We start from the raw sequence: 7,715 nt of genomic DNA, 5'->3' as shown, positions 1-7,715 counted from the left end.
ACAGTCTCTGCTCCACGGATCCTCTATTCTTGTGGGAGAGACAGTGAAGGACGCAACGAAGGAACAAGTCAGTTTTTCATTGTTACAACTTCTCTGAAGAATATAAAACAGGGCTCGGGAAAGAGTGACCGAGGGGCTGCTTCAGATGGGGAGACTCAGGGACAGTCCCTTTGAGATGACATGGGGCTGCCAACTGAACTGTGAGGAGGAGCACAGGATTCAGGACAAGCATTGGGGGGCCCCTGGGGTATGTGGTCTCCCTCCCTCCCTTCTTCTCTCTTTGCCCCCAACCCTTATGGAGCATGATTTTGTGTTAAGCACATTCAAATAAACCCTCACAAAACCCTATAGATTTATTTTACACTCTCCATTTTACAGACACAAAACTGAAACATGGAGAAGCAAAGCCCCTGGTCATCCAGAGAGAAAAGCAAATCCCATTCTAACCCTTACTAATAATTCTGCTGATCACAATAACAGCCACCATCCAGTGGGCACCTACTCAGATCCAGGAGCTTGCGCTCCATTTAGTCGTCATGACAACTCTGGGAGGCAGGTGTTATCGTGCTCACTTTACAGAGGAGGACAATGAGGCCCACGGAGGTCAAGTAATTTGCCCAAGTTCACACACTGAGTCTGTGGCACAGCTTCAGTTAGAGTCTGATGCCCTTTCGAGGACCACTGTATCAGTCAGCTAATGCTGCATAACAAATGACCCCAAATCACACGTTATATTTCACTTCTCAGTGGGTTGGCTGGGATTTAACTCATCCCAGCTGGGTTTGCTCATGCTGCTGAGGGTTGGTTGGCTGAAAGGGTCTACACTAGGTTGGGCTTGACTGGGGCCCCTTTGCTAGGGGCAGCCAGTGGGCATGTCCTCATGGTGATGACGGATGTGCAAGAGAGCAAGTGGAAACATTCAGGCCTCTTGAGACCTCTGCTTCGACCTGGACGCCATCACTTCTGCTGCGTCCTGTTAGCCACAGTGAGTCATGCGGCTGCTCCTCCTTAGTAAGAGAAACTGCAAAGTCAAGTGACAAAGGATATGGGTAGAGGGGAGAAGAGAAACAGGGGCCCCCGAACAGCCGGCCACAATCACCCACTGGCCTGTAGTCTAGATGGGGAGAGACCAGGGACAATGACAAAAGGATATCAGAGGGGACCTCAAGAAGGTGAGCATCACCCTGTTTGATTCTGAAAGGTGCAGGAGTTAGAGGAGATGGTCTTAGAGGGATTTTGGGAAGAGGCCAGATTTAGGTCTCGGGGAGAAATTCAGGAGGAGGCAGGGCAGGGCAATGACTCGAAAGCTCAGGAGGGCAGGGGCCGTCTTCCTCACCAGGTAGCTGTTTTATGTAGTGCCTTGCCCAGCACACAGTAGGCGCTTAATAAGGAGCCATGGGCATGGGAGGAGAGTGAAGGGTGTGTGAGGGGATCATGCTGGAGTACAGGTTTCCTCCTCCCGGGGAAGTTTTGGGAACTTAGGTGGCTCTATCTGGGGTGGCTTAGGATAGTCTGGGCCAGAGGCAGGAGAAGGGCCCCTGGACATTGGACCAAATAGTGCTCCCCTGGAGTCCACACGTGACTCACGAAAGGGCCCATCTCCGGGCACAGCTTTTGCATGTAGAGCTGGTGTCAATCAGTGTCTGGTGAACAGGATTGTCACACTTTATCCCTCATTAGCTCATAATAATATTAACCACGCTGGGCCTCAGTTTCCTTCTCTGTACAATGGGAACAAGAGGATTCACGTCACAGGGGCATTCAGGGGACTGCGAGGGCTAATGCTCAGAGAGAACGCGCCTGAAAATCTCCTGGCTTTTCCTCTGTAGTATTGTATTCCTTCTAGGGACACGGAGGGGACTGACTGGGCCCTTTGCTTGCTGCTGGGGGGCCCGGGAAGAGAAGGCCCTGAGAGAGGGATAAGCCCAGCTCCCCGTGGCCCGGCCTCCCTCTCCCGGCCCCAGCCCTCCGCCCTTCCGGTGTCCTTGACCCCACACTGCCAGGGGGTCACCCTCTCATCTGTATGGCTCCCGCAGAAAGCCAGCGACGGCTCCCAATGCATCACCGGGTGGCAGTCACGCCAGAGCCGGCGTGTCATTTCCATCCATCTTTCTCCAACCGCTTCCTGTCAGGAGTGAGGGAGGCCAGGCTGGGGTGGGCGGTGGGGAGAGGGAGAGGGGAAGATGGATGGGGGGGGCTGAGAGGCTGGGTGGGAGGGGACAGAGGAAGGGGGGAGAAAGGGAAGAGAGTGAGGAGAGGCCCCAGGAGAGGTTGTGGAAGGAGGTGAGAAAGGAGGGGAAGGCAGGGTGAGTAAGGGAAGACAGAGGTGCCCAAAGGAGACAGGCAGAGGGCTGGCAGGGATGGGGAAGGCAGAGGGAGAAGCAGGCCCGGAAGGGTGGGCTGGAATATAAGAAGCGTCAGAGGGGTCTCTTAGAGGAGGCAGGCTGGTGTGAGCTTTGGGGGGGGTTGCCAGGCAGGGGGGAGAGGCGGAGGGGCCTCAGAGCTGCCAGCCCCTCTGTTTATTTGCTTTCCCAATGGGGGGGGCTGGCCCCGCCTCTACTACTCCGGGGCCCTGTGCAAATGCTAAATGGAGCAGTGGCTTCAGGGGTGTGTTCGTGTGGGGTGGGGGAAGCAGGAGACTCCCAGCAGGCCTGCCTCCAGGGCTGAGCCCTGATTCATTCCCAACCCCCTGGTAACTGGAGAGGGAGGTCTGGATGGAGCCGGTTGGGTCTCATGAGGGCACTGGCCCTGGGGAGGGGAGACTTAGGCCTTCATCTGGAATGACTGCCACTTTCTCCCTCCACACTGCAAATCCTCCCCATTTCCCATCCTCTCTTCATTCAGGAGTCTCCTCTGACTTGCCATTCAGGCCCCCTGGGCCTCAGGATTTAGCACTTATCTTATTGCAAACTGAATGATCACAGCAACCAGGCAGGTAACTTGCATGAAGGTGGCTGGTCAGGTTCCCTCAGGGCAATAGGGAGTGGTGGGGACTGTGGCAAACTGGAGAGTGCACATGTATCCCAGCAGGGTAAAGAGGGAGGGCTGTTTGCTGTTTTTGTCTCCACAAAGCCTTTCACTATAATAGGCACTTAGTAGGTGCTTAAAAAAATGGATCCCTGGAATTAAGAGATCCATTAGCAACTTCAACTGAGTGATCTGGAGTCTTTGCACAACACAAGTAGTGATTTGTAATTCTGTCAAGGTAGGAATTTGAGTCTCGCCTGTGTGCAGGTGAGCATCACTTAACTGCTGAGGGGGCCTAGCGGGGCCTAGCAACCACCCGGCATTCACATTTCATTATCTCTATTTTCTGCTCAGTAAGTCTGGTTAATGGATGGAAATGTTCCATGTGAAAAATTACCCCAAGAAAAAGGGAGCCTTGAGTGCTAGTGAGATGAGTGTATCAGTTAGCTTTTGCTGTGTAACAAACTGTCCCCAAACTTAATGACTTAAAACACCAATTTTATTTAGCTCTTGATTCTGTGGGTTGGTTGGGATGGCAGGATGGCTGGAATGGCCTTTCTGGGCTGGGCTGGCTCCACCAGGGCTGCTGGTATAGGATGACCTCACTCATGTGTTTGCCAGTGGTAGACTGTTTGATCCAGGGGACCTCAACCAGGGCTGCTTGTCACTGTTTCTAAGGTCTGGACAGATACATGGGTTTACCGCACTGAATGACACAAACATTTCCACGATCATCGCTCTGAGAAGATGTCCCGGAGCTTGTACCAATTAATCCTGCAGTAAACGAAGCTCCTTTGCACCATTCACCATCGATATTGTGAGGATTGGCTGTTATAGGTTTAAAAACCAGTGTAGGATTTGTAAACAGCATCTCCAACTTTTAATTTGTCCTTTTTAGATAATTAGTAAGTCTGCCCTAGAGTTCTCCACTGGTGATAATTTTGGTCCCAGGGTACCTCTGACAATACCTGGAGACATTTTTGGTTGTCTCCCAAATGGGGAGGTGGGAGGCCTCTGGAATCTAGGGGACAGAGCCCAGGGATGCTGCTAACTGTGCCACAATTCTCGGCACAACACAAAATTAGCTGGCCCCAAATGTGCCAAGGTCGAGAAACCGTGGGCCGCTCCTTGCCCATAGACCACGTGCCAGGTCATTTGTCTTTCCTTCGCGGCGATCATCTGTTTGCATCCTTTTGGGCAGTGGCCTGGGATTTGGCCGATCCAGGCCCCAGGCCCCAGGCCCCAGGCCCCAGGCCCCAGGCCCAGCTCGGCTGTTGAATTGTTTTATGATCCTGGCTGACACTCCTCAACAGCCCAGTGAGGCCTCTTCCCCTCGTCCTGTGTCCCCATTGAGCTTTGGTGATGACCAAATGGGGCACCAGGCAGGAACAAGTATGGAAAAGTATGAATTGTCTTACAAATAAACCTAACGTATGCTTCCTGTGCACCTACTCTGTGTAGGGGGTTTGGGTCAGGGATTCACTGTCCTGGAAAAGTGTAGCGGATACACATGTGATCCAAGAGGGGACACTGGCCACATCGTGACACTTGGCCAGAAGGCAGCTCCCCGTGAGAAGCATCCTCAGAGTAGGCTAAGGGGGCAGCCATTCATGCTTGGCCTTGGGGCAGTGTAGCCTAGTGGTTAGATTGTTAACAAGAGTGAGACTTCCTGGGGTCGAATCTTGGCATCCCCCCTCCCCCCACTGGCTATATTATTTTGGTCAGTTGACCTCATTTCATTTACACAAAGACAGATATATATATATACATAAACCACACACACGATAGCCACATTCACACACGCGTTCATGTTATGAGTAATCCTCACACGACTAATCACTCCTCGGTGTGTGTGTGTGTGTGTGTGTGTGTGTGTGTGTGTGTATCCCAGCATCCCCCGGGCAGGCACACGCCGGCCAGCCACCACTTGAATTAGCACCAAAGGATTATGGGACCCTGGGCCATTAATCTAGGTGACAAACAGGACTCAGAAGGCATATTTGCACCCCGAAATTGAAAAGATTAGGCCATATTTGTCAAGGATTGGTAGGGCTTTATCGCCTCCACGGCAGATGCTGTTAAATATTCATGAGCCGCATAAGTGGGAGAAGCCCTAGCTAGACCTGCCGACTTTCAGCTGGGGGGGGGGGGAGATTTATCTGAACTGGGCAAGGGATGGAAGGTAGGAGATCGTGTACCCTGGCTTGCTGGGCAGACCCGTTGCTGTCAGGGGAGGGGGGCCGGGCGGGGCCTCCGGGCTGCTTTGTGAGGCTGGGGGCTGGGCATGGGAGGGGCTGAAGAGTTTGTTCTTCTCTGGGCCCTCAGCTCATTGTTTACTTGCCTGCTGCCCCCCAGTAGACCAGCTTCCCACCTCCCTGTATCCTTAGGTCCAGCCTCATGCTCACTATGTGGTCAGCAGGCATTTAATGGGGGGGGGGCGCGAATGCCTCCTTAGCCTGGACGGGTCCCTTGGAGAAAGAAGCAGTGTAAGGGTCACAGTGCCAGGTCCTGAAACTGGGTCTGAGATTGTTCTAGAAGTCAGTGTGAGCATATGGACACCTATTAAAGGATCAAGCGCCGGACAGACCCAGGCCCAAGTCCTGGACGCATCACTGTTTAGTTGTGGGAGCTTGAAGACGTTCCTCCACATCTGTTTCTTCATCGGGAAAGTGGACTTGATGGGGAGAGGACCCCCCTCCCTGGGTTGGTGGAGGGTTAAATCGAGCTATTGGTATGGTGCCTGGCTAATAGTAAGTGCTCAATAAATGCAAGGAGACTGAGATTTATGGAGGGCTCATTCTGTGCCAGTCACCATGCCCAGCTGGCCCAGTCTCAACAGGAAACCCAGGCGTCGGGAAAAAATTAGATGATGCAGTTATGGTGTCTGATAAGGTAGCTACTGGCCACATGTGATTGTTTAAGGTCAAATTAATGAAAATAAAAAAATGCATTTCTCAGCTGTGGCTACAATCTTGGATACCCAGACCCCAAACAGTCCATAGCTCCAGAAAGTTTGATTGACCGTCCTAAATGCATCTTCCTCCAGCTCAGAAGGGTTCAGATTCCAGTGGCCTGGTTGGCCCGGTTTTGCTGGACTGAATTTGAACCTTGTCAGATGTTTGATCAAGCCTGGGTTAAACAAAGTGAAACCAATCTCTTCCCTGCAGGACTTGTCAGAGCCTTTACCATGTCCTTGGTATTGTGAACGGAGTATATAATATTCCCCACGTGATTTGACCACAAGATCTTTCTCCTCCACTTTAGAGCATCCCATGGGAGTAGGGGTCCCTGGAATGCAGAGGAATTGTCCCCTGTACACAGTACATCCTGTGTCCTCACATGTGCTGACCATTCATTCCCACACATCCCAAAAGAAAAAGGCCAGATAGAAAGTTCAACTGGTTTACCGCCTCCCTCCCATAGGTACGTCGTGGGGAGGGAAGCGGGGGTGCAGAAAAGGAGGGACAAAGTTAAAGGCTGTCCCCCACCCCCAGGCATGGCCTCACCAGCTCTCCTCCACCCAGGGCCACCAGCTGCTGGCCCCTGCATGTCCAGTGGCGCCCCCGCCCTGAGGTTTGGGGAGGAGGAAAGGACGGGCAAAAGGCAAGGCAAGGCCGGGCGCCGAGCCTCGTATTCTTCCCGGTGACACCGCCAGCTCTCTCGCCGGCAAAATGTCCCTTGATCTATTTCCCCGGGTAGTGATTTCAACAACAACAATAACAGAAATCCATCATTTCCTTCGCGGGAACGGAGGGCGGTGGGCTTTGTTTTTCTCCCGGCCTGGACAGAAAGCTCTTTACCCTCTGCTTGTTTGGGAGCGCTGCCCGCCTGAGGGGCCCAGTGGGGGCCCTGAAGGAGCAAGTCCCGCAGGGCCCTGACCTTGGGCAAGCCACCTCCTCAGTTTGCTCTTCTCAGAAATGGGGAGAACCATCTAGCCTTGGGAGACAGCGATAAGGGGCCACCTGCTACCAGTAACGAAAACAGTAGTAAGCGAATGCATTGCGGTGGCTCGTGCAGTGCTGGGCATAATAGTTACAGATTTCGTGTTCTGGGCACTTGCCTTGTGTGGGGTGTTTTTGTGCTTGCGATCTTTGGGATTTTCCAGTTAACCCTGCAGAGTAGGTCCCTCGGCATCCGTTTCCTGCCTAATAAAATGGAGGTTCAGAGAGGTTAGGTAACGTGCCCAAGATCACACAGCATGCCAATGGTCGGGTCAGGATTCAAACGCAGGACTCTGAATACAATCGCATGGAATTCAGCGGAAGGAAATCAGTGGCTGCTGGCCAGGAGAATCTAAGAAACAGGAAGCCCTAGACCAGGGGTTTAATGCCCACAAGCCAAATTCAGCCCATGGCCTGTTTTTGTAAATAAAGTTTTATTGGAACACAGGAACACCCAGTTGTATTGTCTTCACTTAACGACTAAGAGAAGGCGTGGCCCGCAAAGCCAGGCATATGTACTCTGTGGCCGTTTGCAGAAGTTTGTCGGACCCTAGGTCCCACAAGGGTAGGAACTGTGCTTGAGGCTTGAGTTGAACTGAAAAGGGGCAACGGGGAACTGGGACAGGTGGGACCATGCGGGGCACCTGAGAAGCGATTCAGCCCCCCCCCCCCCCCCCCCCCCCCCGCAAGCAGCTGCCTGCGAATCCCAGGCCCCCGGCCGCATGCCTTCCTCCAGCCTCCTTCCCAGGGCTGGCTGGCTGACTCCTGTGTCCCCAGGGTCTCGCACGGTGTCCGAGGCTGCAAAGA

This window comes from Miniopterus schreibersii, assembly GCF_964146895.1.
Source record: "Miniopterus schreibersii genome assembly, chromosome: 20".
In the NCBI taxonomy this organism is placed as follows: domain Eukaryota; kingdom Metazoa; phylum Chordata; class Mammalia; order Chiroptera; family Miniopteridae; genus Miniopterus; species Miniopterus schreibersii.
Note: the sequence above shows the minus strand (reverse complement) of the source record.